The sequence below is a fragment of the Phasianus colchicus genome, chromosome 4, assembly GCF_987193195.1.
Source record: "Phasianus colchicus chromosome 4, bPhaCol1.hap1.1, whole genome shotgun sequence".
NCBI classification, from domain to species: Eukaryota; Metazoa; Chordata; class Aves; order Galliformes; family Phasianidae; genus Phasianus; species Phasianus colchicus.
Genome location: NC_143439.1, coordinates 60646523 through 60666870, shown reverse-complemented (window position 1 = coordinate 60666870; position 20348 = coordinate 60646523). Strand labels below are relative to the sequence as shown.

General features: G+C 38.2%; 1 protein-coding gene across 1 annotated transcript in view; it reads left to right on the top strand.

Moving 5' to 3' along the window:
• The window catches only part of C4H4orf50 (chromosome 4 C4orf50 homolog), a 72578-nt gene extending 52476 nt beyond the window's left edge, over positions 1-20102 (top strand). The window contains exon 16 of the transcript XR_016466211.1: positions 16004-20102. The gene's annotated coding sequence lies outside the window, so the exon portion shown is untranslated. The remainder of the gene's footprint in view (positions 1-16003) is intronic.
• The last annotated feature ends 246 nt before the right edge of the window (positions 20103-20348 follow it).

Sequence of the window (20348 nt, the reverse complement as noted above, 5' to 3'; positions counted from 1 at the left end):
CTGGATATGTGCTCTTGACAGAAGTATTTTTGTATTGTAGTTAGGTGAGAACTTAAGTGGTAGGAAATTAGTGGAAAACAGGATATGGTTGATACATGTTTTGCTCACACTGGTATTTTTGTTCAAAATCTTTGGTGCTCTCAGGAAGGTGGGAGAGAGGCAACTCAGTTACTCCTTGCAGCCAGCACCAAGCCAGGCGTGTCAAGATGTTCCTTATGCGAACAGACTGAATAACATTAGACTTACAGAAATAAAACCAGAAGTTCCCCCTGCATTTTCCCTTGTTGTGAAATCTCAGTTGATAAAAAAGAGTCTGCCACTGAAAATGTCCTATTCACGTAGGTATTAATTTAATCACTTGTTCCATGTAACCAAGGATTTCCAAGATCAGAGAAGTATCCACATTATTCTTCTTCCTGTCAGAGATGAGGTAGATACATTGAATACAGGAGAGTCTCTTGTGTCTATTATTCTTACAAAAATATAAGTCAGAAGCAGAGCACTGCTGAGCACATTTCCAGGGTTGATATATAGCAGTAAGAAAGCTCATATAACAAGGGTAGTCAGGTGCTAAAACCAGCTGGGTAACTAAACACCCAGACATGTACTTGAGGCCCTTGGGCATTGATGGAGGAAATTGGGAAGGAATGGGTCTATCTATCACCTTTGCTTCTACATAAGATAGAGGCTTACATGTTTTGAAGCACAGGAAGAAAACCTAGTGCCTTCATAAGAAATGTGAATGACTAGAACATAGCTGTGAAATGGTCTGATGTCATTCTTTAAGAGCTGGGTGCCATTTCTCAGGCTCAAGACTGTGCAGTTTACATGATTATCATCCATGTAATCCTCAGCAACTTCATGTGTTCCAGAAAAGGTACAGGATGCAATGGTTAGTTAATTAGAGCCTTCACATATCTTTGACTCAAATAATTAGGGAACAAACTCTGATGTCTGGGACTGCAAGTTAAAACATTGGCTCAGGGTCTGAAAGGAGAGGAAGTGAGGTTATTCTCTTCCTTGTTGCTGCCTCGGCAGACATGATCAGCCGAGCTGATCTCCATTGGAGCACACCAATTGACCTGGCTGTGTCCCAGTGATGCTTGTGAAGACATCACATGGAGATCTGCTTATACAGGGGTGGGGAAGGGTGGAAGAAAATTGTCTTTAAACAACTACTTTATCTAAAAATTAGCTCATGCTTTCTGTGAAGGTCTACTTTTCCCTGTGATCTTGCCCAAATCCCTTAATTCGTATCACTTAGAATAAAATGACTGCTGAGCGTAAAGAAGATTTGAATTGTCTTTTCTGTATTGCTAAATAATGATTACCTGGGGAGATACAAAATTTAAATTGGAAATGTATGAGCTAGAGCTGATGATATATTAGATGTATTTATCTCCAACTTGAGGCCTTCAGTCAAGAGAGAAGGTCATCTCTTAAAGATGTTAAAGAGCTCTGCACCAGGTATTTATGTTTTCATATTTTTTCTTTTCTGAGTTTAATTTTCTCCACAGAAACAGTGCATAAGTTTTCCAAGATATGTGTTGTGTCTTCTTGTTAGACTTCCTCAATTATTTTATTTTGTATTATGTTTCATGAATTGGAGAAAGGAAGGGATCTGTACTGTTCTGAAGAACTGACAATCATATGTTTTCTGGAAACCTATGATTTTTCCTTTTACTTTATTTTCTAACTTCTTCGTCTTTGTGTAATTGCTGAACTGATATGTAACAACTCTGACCATATATACATGAAGCCTCACTCCCCCTAATCCATGTTCCTGTGGTGAAAGTGAAACATTTTTTCTTCCAAGTACACAATTACAATATGCCTTACATTATGCTGAGTCAGACAGCAGTATAAAAGTACTAATTAGTCCCAAGAAGTATTCCTGTGTGACAAAGGGCATTTTTCTTTAACTAGATCTCATTTTTCTCATTTAGAAAATGGGGGTTGGAATTATTTGGAACAATAGTCTGTTATGTACTGAATCTGTACTGGACAAATGCCCTGGAGAAGGGAGAGGAGAGTGAATTACCTCAAATTCTTCTCCAAGAATTCCCAATGCAAACAAGATAATTGGAAGTAGTAGGAGACTCCCCTCTTGTCTCCTGAATGCTGAAGTGAGGCCAGATTTCTAAGGTGGAAAGGTACTTGAGAATCTCTAAGGTTTGGTGTCTCCTGGGGCTGGGTTCTGTGGAAGGCTGGGGTTAACAGCATTAGCATGAGCCATCCTTCAATGAAATGCATAAGAAATAGCAGTATTGCTCTTTAACTTCTCTGTTTTTCTAGCCGTTAATTATTCTTCTTTTATGTCTTTTCATGTGTATAATCATGCATAACAAAATGTTTCTTGTTACCTGCTGTGATTTTGAATAATTTGTGGTATAAATATGCAATTTGGGACCATCATATTCTCTTTGGAGCAAAATGAAGGTTCATTTACTGTTTTTGTGTCTTTGAAGGTGTGTGGTATGCAAGGTTTGGCTCGGTCTTTTCTCAGGAAATCAATTTTGAGTCTACTGAACAAATTAGAGAAGGCATAATGAAGACACAATGGGTGTGTGACATATTATTATGAAATAACTTGCTGAGGTACACGGTAACCTGAGCAAAGCAGCCCAGGGCCTCTGCAAACAGCAGTGTCTTGTATTTCCAGTTAATTGCTTCTACAGATGTAGGCAGTGACACCAGTGTGTTTATCCTACGTCAGTGTTACTGCTCCTACAAATTTCATTTGATTGTGTTCTTTTTTTAATGGATGGGTTAACCATATCTTAAAAAAAAAAAAAAAAAAAATCTGTTTTTCCATTATAATAGGGATTTTTTTTACGTGAGTTTTGTGAGTTTCCCTGGAAACAAGGAAACACTGAGATAAGGTCAGAAAAATGGTGGTATGCCAGCTATTGTTTTCAGTTTTTTGGTCCCAGCTTAGTACCGGATAAATGATATTGCTGGGGCTCCAGGTGTTAGCTGATACTGGCAGTAACTTCTGAACAAAGACAGGTGTGGTGTGTTTGTTTGGATTAGCAGAAAGTCAGTGGAAATACTTGGCACAGTGAACAGTTGCCATGTCAGGAAAAAACAAAATTTTGTTTTTCTCCCCCACTCTGGCCTGTTTTCTGGAGCAGTTTTGTTGTGCCACTGTCTGTTTGTGCTTCATTGCTGTCTCAGGATTCTATCTCTTGTACAGTCTGTACCAGCCAACAGAGTATGAGGCTGAAAACTTCTTTTTGGCTATATTCACAGATAGCTTTGGAATATTTTCTCATTTTTCCAAATGATGAAAATACTGCCCTTCTGAACATGTAGCAGACTGGTTTAATGTTAATACAAAGGTCAATCCTAAAGGTTAACTGCTTTATAAATAACCACATTGTTCCCTCCACTCACTACAAGTTTGCAAGCTGCCTAGTATATGTGCAGTCAGGGAAAGGCTGTAAATATAATGGTAAAAGCAGACACTTGGAACTATTTCTCTTGCTTTTCTTCAGCTGACACAACTGTTTGCAGCAGCTGGTTTGCAACAGAACTGTTGTGTCCTAGCACTTTAGGTTTAATCGTCTGTCTCCTGACTACATCCCATTCCAACTCTCCTGAACAGATCTGAGGGAGGAGGGTTTGCAAGACCAAGACCAAGCCCATTCACTGAACATCACAAATTCTTTAGCAGCTGCTAAAGCCACCACCCTAGCTCTGAGCTTGCTAATCCAGTAATGCCAGTTGAAGTCCTGTCTGAAAACACCTAGTAGTAACCATATGTTTTGGCCATAAGACGCCAACTCCTCAAATCTCATTCAGGTTGCTGCACCTGCTTCTCCCCTTGCAAATGCCTGAAATTCCCACTTCTAAGGGTTTTCCAGTGAATCTTTCTGATCCTTCTGTGCATTGACAAGTGTCCTTTCTCCCAGCTCTTATCTGCTTAAAAAAGCAGAGGTCATTTGCATCCACAGCCTCCTCTTTGCAGACAGATCCAGAGGTTCTCTGGTTGTGAATAACATTCTTGCTCCATGGGCTTGCAGATCTGTTGAAGGTGACAAAGTGATCCAGGAAATTATTGTCAATAGTTATCTACAAGAGCTCCTTGTAAAATTAGTCTAATGCATTAACAAACTGTAGGAGAGGAGGGTGTACTTTATGTAAATGGAGTTGGAAAGTCTTTGAAACTAATTGCTTGAAGTGGGTGGAGAAAGGTGATGGAGTGTGATAGACATACAGATTTTTTTTCCAATTTGCAGAATAGATAGTGTTGATTAGCTGGACTTAGTATAGCACTGCATATATTAAATGAGCATAAAATTTTTCCTAGTACTTGGAAAATGCCTATTATGTGATTAAACAGGATGTGCTTCGGATGTTATTACAGATGCAAATTTAGAAAGTTTTAGAGACATACCCTTGCAGATAAATGCACTCTTTTTGGTGAGCTTGGTATCATATTTTTGTCCTGTTTTAGTGTCAGTATTTTTCTTTGTGGTAAAAACGGAAGCAAATATAAAAAGAAATGTGGAAACTACCTATAGAATAGCTTGTGTATTTTGTAAAGCCTTGTACTCGGTAGTAGTGCTGGGGAAATTCTATTTCACATAAACTACTCAGATTAGGTGCCCCTGAGAGATGTGGTAGAATTGCCTGTCTGTCAGCTGCTCACTTACACCCCAAATCCGATTTGACCTTTCAGCTTTGTGCTTGATGTTTGTGCTAACTTGTTGGCCAGAAAAGTTTCTGTGTGTTTCTTTGGTGCTATTGTTGATGTGGTCTTTAATGCTGCAGGCATGAGCTGTACACTTAGGTCCTGAATTTAACCATATTAGAATATTTATAGAAGTCAATGGTTTCATTTACATGCCAGCTGGAGATCAGAATTGCATATTGGAGTTACCTTCTTGGTCTAGAATTGGATTTGCATAGATATCCACATGTATTTGATAGCTGAATAAAGCACTATAATGACTACAATAGTAAATCAACTTTGTTGTCCTCAAGTATGAGTGCCTGCCATGGATGTGTACTTCATGTCAGCCTGAGCACTGGGCACCTGCTGTTGATTTGAGCCCTCTCCCCTTCTTTATACCTTGTCCTAGATTTAATACAGAGATTTTCTTAACATCCCAGTCTGGATAGAGTCTCCTTAGTGCTGTGTCCTGTGAAGATATATAAAGTCCCCAAGGGATGGCTTGTGGGTGAGTGACAAAATGGAAGAGGTTAAAGGAAAAGGAGGAACAAGGAACAACAGTAAGAAAATATGGAGTGAACATTCAAATTAACAACTGTACTTGAAAGAATATGTTGAAATATAACTAATGTGAGTGAACTCAAAATCTTTTTTTTCTAGAAGCAAAACTGCAATGGAATTGGTTGGTACTAGTGAATCTGGGAAAAAAAGAGAGAGAAAAGCCTCAGGAAAATGATTCAGTGTGTCTGATTCCAAGCACCAGGCTGAGAATATGTAGCAATTACAGGTCTTTGGAAAATTGAAGGCTGAGATTTCAGTGGGTCTCCTTTAATAGAAAATAGATGCATGTGAGCCTTTGATGAACAAGCACACAAGGTTATGTAGCAGTCACAGCATATTCTATCTAATTTGGGACACAGAGCCTGATGCATCACTGTTACATAAGCCTGCTGACCTGATATAGGGCTTTGTGATTATAGGAATTTGAGAAAAATAAATCTTTTTTCAACTTAGCTTATGTGCTCACATGAAATTAGTGATAAATATATATATATCTTATATATCTTATATATCCATATTAGTTCTTTGACTACACAGATATTGTATTTTCCCTACATAAAACAGCATTCCCTGAAGAACTTTCTTTTGGGAATAAAATGGGGAGGGAATGAATACCTGGGATAAAAAGGAAGAATGAAGAGGCTGTGAAGATGATGAAAGCACAGGCTGCTGGGCAATAGGACAATCTGTGTACTTAAGCATCTGGTCCCTGGGATGTCCTGTAGGCCAGTCATGATGGCCTGTTATTTAAGAGGTGTGGAATGGAAAAAAATCTTTCCATTTTGCAGAGGATTTTGATAGATTTGTTTAATTTGGGTTTGTTCTGATTTGAACCAAAAATAAAGTGCATATTTTTTGAGTTCTTTTATTAATAACACCTGGAACTGAAGGCATCAGAAACTTTGGGGTCCCCAGCTGAAGGCTCTCTGTCTGGATCCTCTGGCTGATGAAGGTGCCAAGGAGTTGCACATTTCCAGAGCTCCCACACTTGTCTTTCTTGTCTTTCTGCCTGGTGGGCTAACAGAGAGATGGCAGCTTCAGAATTTGTGAGCAGGGATACTCCACTCTGAGTTTCTTGGCAACCTGCCTAATGAGATCTGTAGAGGAGCCAGCAGCTTAGGAGTTCTGCAATCTCTGAGGCGATCCTGGAGCAATAACTTCTTTCAAACTCCCACTCTCTGTCAACCTGCCAGAAATGCCGTTGAAGACCAAGGAAGGGGACCTGGCAGGAAATCAGGCGTGAATCCTGCAGCCTCATCAAAATCAAATGTTCTGTGAAAATTTATTCCGACTGCTTTTAGTAATCGCATGTGGAAACCCTAACGTGTCAGCACCTGGCTGTTGAGATCCCATGTCCACTTGCTTTAGATATAGTGCATCTAAAGTTCAGGGAGGAGAAAGAGAGGGTGAAGAGATATACATACATCATCCTAGTGGCTCCGTTAGTTGCAGACCACCTCTGCACTGGTCTGTGATTTACTGGTTAAGTCCACGTATGTACTGTTTGCTGAGTCAGGCAGCAGCTCACTGCTGTACCTACCCTCACGTAGCTCTGTCGTTGGGATTCAGCTCTTCACGTAGCACCAGGCTGTCCGTAATCAAATGGCCTACAAATCCTTATTGCTCTCGTGATTTTTGAGGACATGTTTATTCTAGAAAGCCTAGAGGCTGATAAGATGGCATTGCAAAGGCAGATGAAATACATATTGATGCTCTGCTTTTTTATGTGTTTATCATTGACATTGAGGTCTGTATCTTAGTAAAGATACTGGAATAATAGAATCATTAAGGTTGGACAAGACCTCTAAGAACATCTAGTCCAACCATCTGCCCATCACCACCATACCCAGTAAACCGTCTGATCCAAACTGTGTGGATCGGAGAATTGTCTGGACATTTATGTGTCCTGAGCATACCCTTAAATTTCAATAGGCACCCCCCATGTAATTTATAGAAACCTAAAATTTGCTGTAATTTGTACTTAACATCTACAACTTCAGAATGGAGTTTCAGCAGTCAGAGGCCCTGGAAGGTGAACGTATTTTTTCTAGCCACAAAACAGGAGGATGGTAGACAGCAAGCTATATGGTTCCTTTAGGATGATTTAGGACTAATGATGCAATGCAAAACTGCCCAAATGACAGAGAAAATCTGGGCCACTGTGTTCATCTTGTTTGATTTCCAAATTTTTCAGTGCTCAAGGGAATAAGATTGCAATGAAACATGACTTCCTACTATGTAGGTCATAAGCTGAATTCTCCACCACAGGAGTAAAGCTTGACCAGAGAAACTTGCTTTGCCTCTTTGACAGGAATAACAAATGCCTTTCTTCCATTAATAATTTTCAAGCAGTTAGATTTGGGATAAAATTACTTTGGTTTTTACTATTGGTATTGTGTTAAAATATGCTGCAGTGACAATATGTTGCAGTTACTGAACTCTGCCCAGTGCAAAATTCTCTGTTGGTCCTCAGGCTTTTCCATTAATGAGAAGGCTGTCCAGCTGTGCTGTGGGGTGTCTGTGGGTGCTGTCCCTGCAGTGCTGCCTCATCATGGCTGTCATCCACTGTCCTTGTCAGACAGGATTGGGCAGGCTGACACTCAAATCTCCTGTAGGTTGGTCAGGCATCAGGGTGAGGAAGCAGCCACAGAAAGCCAATGATTTGCTATTGACTTGCACATGGACTTGTAGTAATATTGTTCTGATTTTTACTTAAAAAAATACAATCCTCAGCCTCAAGTGCTACATAATCGTTTCTGGATGAGCATACATAATTCTCTCCTGTGTGGCTGGAGGGATAGTGGGATAATGAAATACCTTGATGAAATGCGAATTTGCTTGCCCATTTTTCTTATGCTGACAACAGCAAGAAAAATCTGCTGATGAGTTACTTGTATGACTGTGCATTTAAGGGGGAGATATTTCTTTGTTACTGCTATAGCACTGCTGCAGCAATTAAAAAAGTGTTTAAGGAGACTGCAATAACTCTGAAAGTGTCTTTGGTGACTAAACATAGTTTTCTAAATAAGCAGTTCTGCTGATGATTTTTCCCAGTCTCCTGTGAGTCATAAAACCTTGTCTCATACTGAGTAATCCATTCTTAACGACCTTGAATTTTAAAGAAAATGTGTGTCTTCTCCTCATTCAAATAATTTAAATTAATGATTTTCTGCAGAACATTTGTGGTGCTTTCCAGATCATCAAGCTTCCTGAAGGACAGTGGGCAGCCCCATATTTGTAGGCACATGTGTAGACACTTTGACAATGTGTACAAAGGTTGCTGTGGCTTAGATGAATGTGACCCTTCTGAATTGCCTTTATCCATGCAAATGGGTAATCTTTTCCAACCCTGGAGACATCCAAGGTCAGGCTAGATGGGGTACTGAGCAATGTGATCTGGCTATAGGGGACCCTGTTCTTTGCAGGGGAGTTGGACTAGATGACCTTTAAAGGTCCCTTCCACCTCAAATGATTCTATGATTCTATGAAATGTGAATAGGTCTGCCTGGAAAGATCATCTGGTAAAATGACAGCAGTTTCAAAGCTGAAAAACACCAGTGGCCTTTAATCCAAGGAATCTTGTATTTTCCTGCTCACAATAGGCATATTCCCTTCACCCAGCAGGTCTTTCAAATTTTCATGGTTGCACTTACCTCCTTGTCTTTCCTAGCTTTCCCCACTGACATGCTCTGAGGCACAGAGTTTACTGCTGCCCTGGCAGGTGATGGAGTCACAGTCCCTTGAAAGTTCACACAACATGGAGATGTGGCACTGAGGAACTCAGTGGTTTCATGGACAATGGTGGAGATGGGTTGATGGTTGGTTTAGATGATTTTAGTGTTCTTTTCCAACCATGATGATTCTACGATTTTCTCACTGTTGACTCAGTTTGCAATGCCTTGCTGCAATGAATCAAAGCCAGCAAATGAGACATGTTTTCAGAGGTGTCGTAAATGTTACTTTCTGAAAGTACATCAGTTCCATTTTGCAAAACTTGCACCGCACATTACCAGCAGAACCTAATAATTAAGGTTGTGATGTTAAAGTTACTCTCTGAGAAACCATAAGGAAAAGAGTGTCCCTTCAGTGCCAGTGTTTGGAAATAATGGAGCTGAATGTTCTTTTGCATATTCACTTTAGTGCTGCAGGAAAGTGTTGTGTCAACCTGCATGTTGTATGTTCACTGCTGGAAAAAAATACATATGTTCCATTTGTAACTAGATGCATGATGATGCTAACACACTCAGGTAGATGGTGCCACACTGCATATTTGGAGGTGCCATGCTCTTCTTGTCTCTATAGCGAGAGGTTAATTCATTTGTATTAGCCTTCAACTCCATTATAACAGTCTTAATAAGAGACAAAAAGAGATGTAAATAGCACTAAGTTCATGCCCTCAGTTTACCTTAGCAGAAAAAGACCCCACACTTAACAAGTGCCAGTTGGCCTCTTCTCTCATGTAACTAGTGGTAGAACTAAAGGGAATGGCTTCAAGCTGTACCAGGGGAGATTTAGGCTGGACGTTAGGAAATACTACTTTTCTGTAAGTGATCAAGCAGTGGAATGGGCTGCCCAGGCAGGTGGTAGAATCACTGACCTTGGAGGTGTTCAAGGAATGGTTGGATGTTGTGTTGAGAGATATGGTTTACTGAGTACTATTGGTGATAGGTGGATGGTTGGACTGGATGGTCTTTTCCAACCTTGGTGATTCTGTGATTCAGTAGATTTTCAAGGCTAGCAAAAGCTCTGGAGGGAGTGATGCTTGTACAGCAAAATCAAACAGGATCTTTGGAAAATGCTTTGAATACAAAGCTGTTTTCATTGTTTCTTGTTTTAAATTGGAATAGGGACATTCTTTAACCAGGACTGGTACTGGCAGAACTCTTTATCATAAAAAAAAAAATATCCAGCTGGATTTTTCTTTCATGCACACGTACGCACGTATGTTTCTCAGCAAACTGTGATCAGACTTCAAGGTTTCTTAGCTTGTCATTTACAATTTTTGGACTGCTTCATATCAGCATGTTTCACCCTAAGTTTGTTGGCAAGCTGGCTTGCTTTGGCTGCTTTTTCAAGACTATGGGTTAGATACTGATCTCATAATTTCATCTGTTACTGCTTCCTACCTGCAGATTTCTGCAATATTTGATGAGCAGGGGGTTACACATCAGGATTCTTCTGTATGCATTTGCATGTCAAGTGTCTTGCACCAGAACAGGAAGTATTTACAAAAATGTTATTTTAGAAGATATTTTGAAAAAAAAAAGATATTCTTTCAATATATTAAATATTATACTATTAATAGAAGAAAGAAAGTTCTAGGATGGTGCTCAGCACAGCAGTGAATTCAACTGTCCATGCACATTTGGAACCCCTGTTCATTCAAACCCAACTAAGACTCCTAAATTGTTCTTCTCCAAATAGTGTGAAAATGAATGTGTTTCATTTTCCAGAAGAGTTCTATACCATTAAATAACACTACTCATATGTTGTATATTGAGCATAACTGCTCATGAAATTAATTTGTCTTGTGTACAGTTTGGTTAAAACAAAGCTCATTCATCACTGCATGAATTCATTTTCCCAGAGTTACTGCATTAGTTTGGAAGGAGACAGTGGCATAAAGTCAGAGCAACAATACTGAATCTGATCTATAAATGCAAAACTTCTTAGTATGTAATACATTTATTAAGCACAAAAAATTAGATTACCATGATTTTATTTTCTAACAGAAAATAATATAATTTATTCATGATTTTTTAATAGCCATGGCTGGTTAGTTCATTGTTTTTTCCTCTGGGATGCAGTTGGCAAAGCTTTTCCTTTGCTCTGATATACAGCCAAGCTCTGTTGACCTTAGCTTGTAATTGGGATCAATACATCTTCACTCCAGGTTTAATTAGATACCCACCTCCTGAACTCCATCAATTAGAAACTACCTTTATAAACAGCAAATCAGAAATAAGAAGATGCCACTGAGTACTATTTGATTTTATTTTTCCAAATACAAAATCTAATGTTTTTACTGAGATCAGAATGTATTTGTTGAAACAATATTTATTTACCATAAAGCTGAGGGATCCCATGTGTATTGTGGCAAAAGGCAGTTTTACAACACTTCCTTTCCTGCAGTCACACTTCTTCAGCAGTTTTTCTATAGGCAGGCAATCAAACTTTTTCTACATAAAAGAAGTTTACATGATAAAATTAGATTGTAATTTAAGATGTACGTAGAATATTTCATGGTAGATTGTTTCCTAATAAGGTGTGTATGCTACAAACCTTTAATTTTCTTTAATTAATAAAAATGACTGCCCCTTGTATTTGATAGACCAAGTATCTTTAAATACATTAACAAATACTGAAGAACAACACAAGCCTTCTTGCCTGACATTTTCTTTCCTTTGTGCTGCTGTAGCTCTGGAATTGAGGTAAAAGCCAATAGTGCCTCAGTGATGTCAAAGTGAGATAATAGGTGATGTTTGATAATGGTCAAAATAGAGCAGAGTAGTTCTTTAATATTTTGCAGCATGAATTCTTTTCAGTTCTTAAACTGTTAGTTATTATTAGGAATTGTTTCCAGTAGGCATTGGCTGAGATTAGTCAGAAGGCAGAGTGAAGCAGTTGGAATTAAGTGATGGTCCACTACCTAAGCCCACCCCACATAACATGGAAAGTTTTTACAGAAGTGTCACCAGTTTTCACACTGTCTTTCAGAGAACAAGAGGAAAAGAATGTCTTCCTTTTTCCAACTTTATCTTCCTAGTGGAAAGAAGTGTTTAGCTGGAAATTTTGAGTGAGTGCATTCATTAAATGAAAAAGAGAACAGGCATTCCCCAAAGATGGTGTAGAGATGTTAGGAATGTGCCTTCTGTACTGTAGTTTCTTTCTTTCTCTCTTTCTTTCTTTCTTTCTTTCTTTTTTTTTAACTTCCATCCCTGCTGTTTATCTTAATAGTATTTATATTAGTTTGCCTCTGACCACAGACTTTGGAGTGGACACAGAGCTCTGCTCCCTGGGGTAGAGGCATCAGATAGGACAACTCTTTTTAGAAGTAGTTGAAGCTGGGGAGAACTGGTTGTGTTCTGCTGCTGTGAGCAGAGATAGATCACGAGTCTGTGCAGAGCAGTCAGTACCATTTCTATCATTGCATTCATTAAATCATCATTCTTTGAACAAGATGAGTTGATGAGGGCACAGCAATAGCTTTGGATAGCATTACTAGGGCTCTCACACTCAGCTTCCTTAAAAATGTTAGTTCAGGTACTGTGGGGAAAGTGCCTTTGCCCTTTGAGGAGAAGCCAAAGGACCTAGGCTGGTTCACCCTTGAGAAGAGCTGGCACTGGAGAGACTTCACAACAACATACAAGGAATTGCTAGGCTCAATTGGCATAAGTGAATCAAGGGAGATTCAGACTGAATACAGGAAAAGCCTTTCCTCCATGGGGACAATCCATCTGTGGGACAGGTTGCCCAGAGAAGAGAGGTCTGTGAATTCTCCATTCTTAGAGGTTTTAAAGATTTGAATAAATATAGGCCCGAGGAACCAGGTCTGGTTTCATAATGGCTGCTTATTAGAGTAGGTTGATATTAATGACCTTCTGAGGTCCTTACTATGATCCTGTAGTTTTGGGAATCTCAGCACATGATGAACAAGGATAGATGAGGGTGGTAAGGAAAAGCCAGAACAAATGACTGCAGACAGCACACAGGTTGTGAAAGACTGAAGAACATCAACTGAGCATATGAGAATGCACTAATCTTTGTTATGTTGGATAAGATTCAACCCTGGATTAGAGAGTATGGTACAGTCTTGTCATTTAATTTTGTAAGATTCCCTTTAAGGCTCCAAGGTCATAAAGAAATCAGTTTTCTTTAATGACCTTCTGCATTAGCAGTTCTTTGTGCTGGTGACTGAAATTGATTTTGCTCCTCTTGTGATGTGAAGGAGCATGAGCCGAGCCTTTGCATTGCTGCTCATGCATGTGCTTTAGCCCTAACAAAGAACAGGAAGCCAGCAGATTTCTTAGCACCAGAGATACCCTTGCTGAAATTCTGAGTCTCACTGTTAATAAAGACTTGGCTGGTTATTAATTGCTGTGATACCCTGTTGGTGACTGTACCTCTGTGCTTAAGCACTGTAAATGCTTAGCTGGTGTTTTTCTCTGGCAAAGTGACATAACGAAGACCTTCTTTATTTGCCTCAAGCACTTCACAAAACAGACATCTTTCCTGACAAGAGTAATTACAACAGATCAGTAGTCATTTATGTTGCCATATTACTAGGTAAGTGGTACGAACAAAAAGAATGGGAGATGGATGAGTACTGTGTCAGGAAAATAGGACTGCAAGAAGCACGAGGGTTGTAAAAGACATAGAGTGAAGAATAAAAGGAGGGGGATAAATAACACCACATGGGAAGGAACAAGGACAAAGATGATAGAAAGAAGGTGAAAAAGAAAGTGAAGAGTATGAAAAAAATTAGAAATTTAATTGATAGCTAAATTTTTCAAGAAAAAAAACATGTAAAAATGGAATCAAGTATTATGCAAACAATTGTTTTCAGACTGCAAATGCTTCTGAGAGTTATGGTGCCTGTTTTAGTGAGAACTATTGATGATAGGTGGATGGTTGGAATGGATGATCTTGTAGGCCTTTTCCAACCTTAGTGTTTCTGTGATTCTGTGACAAGTATCCTCTATCTCTGACTACAGAAAAATGGAGAAGTTACTTCAAAGTTCAGTGACAAAAGATGTGGCCACTAAAATGCAAAAAAAAAAAAAAATTCCCTTTGAAATAGTTGGTAAACAGTGGAAAAGTACAAATTCTCTAGCTTCTAAATTAAAGAAGTTTGAAGTTTTAGAAGGTCATGGGATCTCATCACTCTGATCCTGTCCAGCACTTACACATGCTGATGGGATCACATAGAAGAGACTTTGTGTGAGTGGAAGGGGAGAGACTGGAATGTCTTTCAGACTGTCCCAGAATACAAGATCATATTTCTCTTTGTAACATTCTTTCTGTAATATTATAGAAAGGGAAGTGGTTGACATCCTGTGAAATTATTAGTAGCTGTGGATAGCAAGAACTGTAAATATGTTCTGCTGCATATTGTCCTGATTGCAGTTCATACTAAAATATGGTGATCCCCAGAGACAGTATTTTCATAGGACATGAAATGTCTTTAGGATGTGAGGAAGCAGCCTCAAGTTGTGCTGGGGGAGGCTTAGATTAGATGAGAGGAAGAATTTCTTCGCAGAAAATGGTTAGGCATTGAAACAAGCTGCCCAGAGAGGTGGTAGAGTCACCATCCTGAACGTATGAGATGTGTGGGCATGGTGCTTAGGGACAAGTGGTGGGCTTGGTAGCGTGAAGTGATTCTTGAACTTGATCTCATGGGTCTTTTGCAAATTAAATAATTTTGTGATTCTGTAGTCTGGCACCAGTACTCTATGAGCCTTCCCTTCCCTTTTTGAAGAAAAGAATGACCTGCAAAGTACTCTGTTTGTTGGCAATACAGAATGAGGCTCTATTTTACCATGAATAGAAAAGAAACTCCCTAAACTCTTTTGCTTGGATCCACCTACAGAAAAAAAAAAAAAAAAAAGAAAAAGGGAAGATAATGTATAACATCATAAAAAGGCTGCAGAAAGCTTCTTGTGTTATATTAAATAAGAAGAAAGACTGAATATTTGTCACCTTTTTATTCAAGATGGAAATCTGAACTAGTGAGTATGGAAGAATTCTAAATGCCTCTTATCAATAGCAATCACCGTTGTGCTCTTGCACAGCTGGCTCTCTCCTGACTCAATTATTGTCTCCTGCACACCTCAGTGGTTTTGTTTCCCGCAATATCCCATATAGCTGCTTCTCCAAAAATGATGGCCTCCTCATTCTGCCTCACTTAGCATGATTTTTTGTTCTGTTTTTCTTGCTGGTTAAAACTTTCCTATCCTAAAGTATAAACCAGAAGGGCTCTTTTCTTTCCCTCTTTCTGATTTTTCTCTTTTGGGGAGAATGTCATTGAATAGGATATGTTTTAGTGATGACAGTTAATTTCCATTGCTAGCCAGTTTTATAATAATGACTTCAGTGTATCAGTGTTTTAGAATCTTGTATGCAGATGTTATTTCCCATGCTCTTAATATACTAAAATGAATGTTTCTCCAATAGAAACTAAGTTTTAGATTACAAATACAGGCAATGCATCATTCACAATATTTAACACTAATAATGGTAGCCTCGTTAGAAAATGCAAATCCAGGCTTTTTGTATCTGATAGATGATCCAAATGATGAACTTGAAATTGCTCTAAGGAAGAGGCATATATATAGGGCTTACTTGGAAGGTTGGATTTGATGGCTGTCATCCCCACAATGCACTTTATTAGAGAGTCTACGTCCAAGAGGATTACGAAATGTTTTGGAGAAGATGGTAGGAAGTGTTCATTCTCATATCGATAAATGGATGAGTGGAACTTGTTTACAAGAAGGAGCAGCAAAAAAGAGAAGTACAAGATGTGACTTTCATCATAAAAGCTAATCATGGGAAAACATCTCAATGTGTTTAGAACAATTCAGTTCCCACAATGTGTTCTGTTAATGCTGCAATTGTGTTATGTATGCATGGAAGCACACAAAGCACACTACTTTCCAAATGCTTTATTTTGTCCTTGAACAAGTAATGAACGATTCCTTAAATTCTGGAAATCCAGATTCTTATCTTATGCTTTTCTCTTTGTGTTTTCTCCTTTCACTTATCCAGGGAGTAAAGTTTTGGTTACAAAGACACAATTACTGCTCTGAAGGAATGACGGAAGGTACTTTGACATGGAGGTTACCACAACTGCTTCATTATGGGAAAAAACTAAGAAGCTGCATTGACTTACCATCTACTGTGTTTTAGCCACATCCTGTAGAGGAACTTGACCATGCAAACCAGACTGTTATGTGGTTTGTTTTTTTTGTTGTTTTGTTTTTTAAGATCTCAGAAGTTCTATTTTAAGAAATTATCATACTAAGCACATATCTCAGTCTGCATGGGTCTGCTGATGTGGGCATGTAATGTCTGCAGCCTCTTATGGCATTCCAGAAAGAGGCTTTGGTTTAAGTTAGGATGTTCAGTATTTCTGAGGACATGTTAAATGGAGGTACAAATTGTCCAGGGAATGAGATAGAACTGCATCTTTACAAAGTATGAATTGAGGATGCGCTTCATGGGCACAAGAGAAGCATTTGGAACTTCAAAGCACTGTGTCCTAATGCTCTAGATTGATTGGTAGTCAACCACATGAATAGGCCACATTGAATTCAACTTTCAGATTAGGTATTCGCATACATACATTCTTTATCTGAAGTAGGTGTTTCTGCACCCATTGGTTGATAATATTACATATTATGCAAAAATATTTTGCAACTATAGTACACAGTGCACTTTTATGCATTCATATCTCCTGTATTCATAACTCAGTACCTATTTGTGAAGGCAGGGAGACATGAACACTGGCACAGGACTTGTGCTTAAGTGGTCATAAGTGGTCATATGGATATGTACATTCCTTCTTTAAATACAAGCTTGCGCAGTGTTGTTGAAGTCTTTGGCAACTCATGTTGTCCGAGTGAGAACAGCCACAGATACTGATCTCCAAAACCATCCTTTCACTGTAACGGACTTTCAGTGTTGACAACTGTTTTTTGTTTCTTTCTTTTTTTTTTTTTTTTTTTCCTTGAGTTTGCTGCTAGAATGTGCTGATCTTCACAAAGCTCAGTCTCCCAGTAATAACAGATATTCTTTGAAAGGAGGCAGAAGGATAAAAAAACAGTGGAATCCAAAATCAGATAAATGTAATGTGTATTTCCATCTTATGATTAGTAACAAGATGGCACGTTGGCATGTTATCACTTGAAGTTTAACTACATGTTTTTAAAATGAAGCAATGACGTGTGCGTAGGTTTCTCTCCCTTTGCATACTATCTGGCAGAAAACGTGCATCATTTCCACAGCACTCAGGCAATTAAACCCTACGACTTACTACTGAATTAAGTTTGAACTAAAACATCATGCTTCTTTCCTAGCATTTATGCATAATCTCCCACCATGAATTATAAATGTTGATAATGAACCAGTCCATTTTGTATCATCTTAGGCTTTCTGTCATTAGATTTCATTCTAAAATGATTAGCATAAGATATATAAAGCACACTTCATTCTTTGTGGTTCGTACCATGATTTTCTTTAAATTCTGCCACAGCCTAATATGAAAACCATCCACCCAATATTGGAAGACCCTGTTTATTAATTAAATCGATAGACCACGTGGCTGAGGATCAGGAATTAAAATTCCAGTCTTAGATCACTAACAGAAAATTTTTAAATGTGAGATTATCAGCTGAAAACAGATCTGAAACAGATCCTGGCTATTGTTTTTTGGATACCTTATGGTGGAGAGTGTTGTCTGACTGCTATAGAGTCTGTTTGGTTTTCTTTTGCTAAGCAGAAGTTAACTTGTTAGATGTGCTGTGTATGGCAAACAGGCCGGGCACTGCTTTACGTATGTCATTGTTTTCTGTTAAACTTTCTCAGAATGCAAAATGAGGTACTTTGTTCTGATTGCTTTATATGCACAATATCGCTTTGACCAAATTCCTCACAGTCATAATTGAGGTGCTGCTAAATTCTAAGTAAAAATAACCTTCTTTTGTCACCCTAAATAGACAAAGTGGGCGGTGTTACATGATGATTTCTTTGACAGTTCACTTATTTCATATACTATAATGTATAGAGAGCATCACAATATACTGAAAATACTGCTTAATGTATTTCCACAGCTCCTTGTGCAATCTTTAAAGCCTGAATTCTATTCTTCATACGACTATGGGATGGCAGATGCTTGGAAGTACCATGATTGACTCCTGCACAATAATCACATTACATTCAGAATAATGCAATTGCTGGGAAATATTTCACATACACCGTAGAGTTCTCAAGTTAAACCTCCATACTAAGGTATGGATGATGTTTAACCTTGTGGGCTTTTAAAAAGTGTAAACCTTGACCTGTATTTCTAACTTGCAGAGGAAGGATTTTAGTATTTCGATTTTCTATGGTTGTGGGTGGAGGGAGGGACATGTACATGCTGGGTTTTGCTACTAATCCTTTGGAAATCCTTTAGTGCCTTAAGGAGGCAGAGGGGAAACAGACCTTAGGATTACGGAAATTTGTTCAAACCTCTTTCCTGCTTCAGCAGAGTTCCTTTAAAATGTATTGTGCCTTTGGCTCCAAACATATTTGCATTAGAAATCAGTAGCAATAGGATTATGGACAGGAATTTTTGTCCCCACAAAAATGTTAGAAAAAAAAGTATACTGTTTCTTATGTAGGGTGTGAATTAAAAATATAGCTAACTTAAGTTTTACCACTGTCATCCATGCCTAACCATTATTTGCTAATGAAGATAATTGCAAGTTGGAGGTAGAATTAAAAAAGAAGAGTAAGTTTAAATGTACTGGATGAGATACTTGTACCACAAATTTCCATTGGTCTCCTTAGGACCAAGATTTCATGCAATCTACTTGGCTTAAGAAATGCTTGAATCTGATAGATATTACAGCAGTATGCTCTGTTTAACATTTTCTAAATACGTAGCGGGGCCAAGAGAGATGAGTAGTTGTGAAGACCTACTTTGATTTGGAGTCGTTGGGATCTGTGGTATAAACCTCTGTTCGATGTTATTTCTGTCTGTAAGAGACTCTCGTTATTGGAATCTGAATATGCAAATATAAATTCCAACATGAGAGCGTACTGTGCGGTGTGAACTAATGGATGCTGAATATCTGCATTTGTCTGCTCTCAGAATAGTGGTTGTGTCTTTTTTAAAATAAGGGAAAAAGTAGTTAACTGGTTAAAACCACTCCTGTGCAAAAAGCCTTTGAAAGGTCATTCATTTTCTCACTGGTATTTCTAAGCAGATCTTAGGAGAAGCTGATCAGGCTTGGAGATGGGGAGGGAATTTTATCTTCTAGGAATTAAAAAATAGTTTGTTGGTACAAAGCTACCAAAAGAAAAAAAAAGAAAAAAGAAAAAAAAAGTGGATATGAAACTCAGAGGAGTGGTTGTCTATTTCACTCCTTGTGATGACAAGCAAGTTTTAAAAAATATGTAAATAGTTAGAAGAAAATTATTACACTGCTCACAGAATATAAGACAAGATGCAGCATGGAACAGATTTTTATGGCTTGTTTATAAATTAGGTTTCTGTCTTTTGTTTGGAATTTGGAGAAAGAAACCATGTAAATTAAATAAGGAGTAAAAACTCTCTACTCACACTGACTGAAACAAAGATGTTTTCCCACCTCCCGAGGCATTAATGAGAATTCTGGGATGAATAATGTATGCAGATCTTGTATTTTGAGCTCTACTGCTGTGCAGCTATTCAGCTCTTCTGCACAGCCACTAGTGTTGTAGTTAACACGAAGCATTGGGGATGCAAGTTGGAGTCCATTTCAAGAGGTGCCAAAGAATTCACAAAAAGACTGGGGTTTATGGTTTGATACTTATTAAACAGATGTACCAGATAGATGTTTTTGGAGGGAAAGGGTTGTAAATAAATGCAAAAAGCTTAAACTCATACCCATGATTTACCCTGTAATTGGGTGTCAAAGTGGAGAAGCTAACCAAGAAGTTTCAGTAACAAGATAGAGACCACTCTTGATTTTGATTTGTTCATGGATAACTTTTCAATAAAGATTTCCACTTTAAGACATTTATCATGGATGTGAATTGTACATATGTATTAATTTTCAATGTAATTAGGGTGAATACAGAATTGTAATGAAGTCACAAAGTCTACTTGATGATTATCACAGATTTGTAACTCTCACAAATTATGTAAGATATGTTGACATTTTATCTTGTTAACAAGATGTATTTTTCTATGTTAGTTAAATGTATAATTTGTACAATTTTGTATATTAAATGTATTCATATTTTAAATTAAAAACTTTATAATTTTAATTATTTTTAACTCCAAAATGGTGGTGGAGCTTTTAAATATAGTTGTAAATACAACTGTATCCCTTCATAGCAACCAAGAAAGTCTCCATTTTGAGAA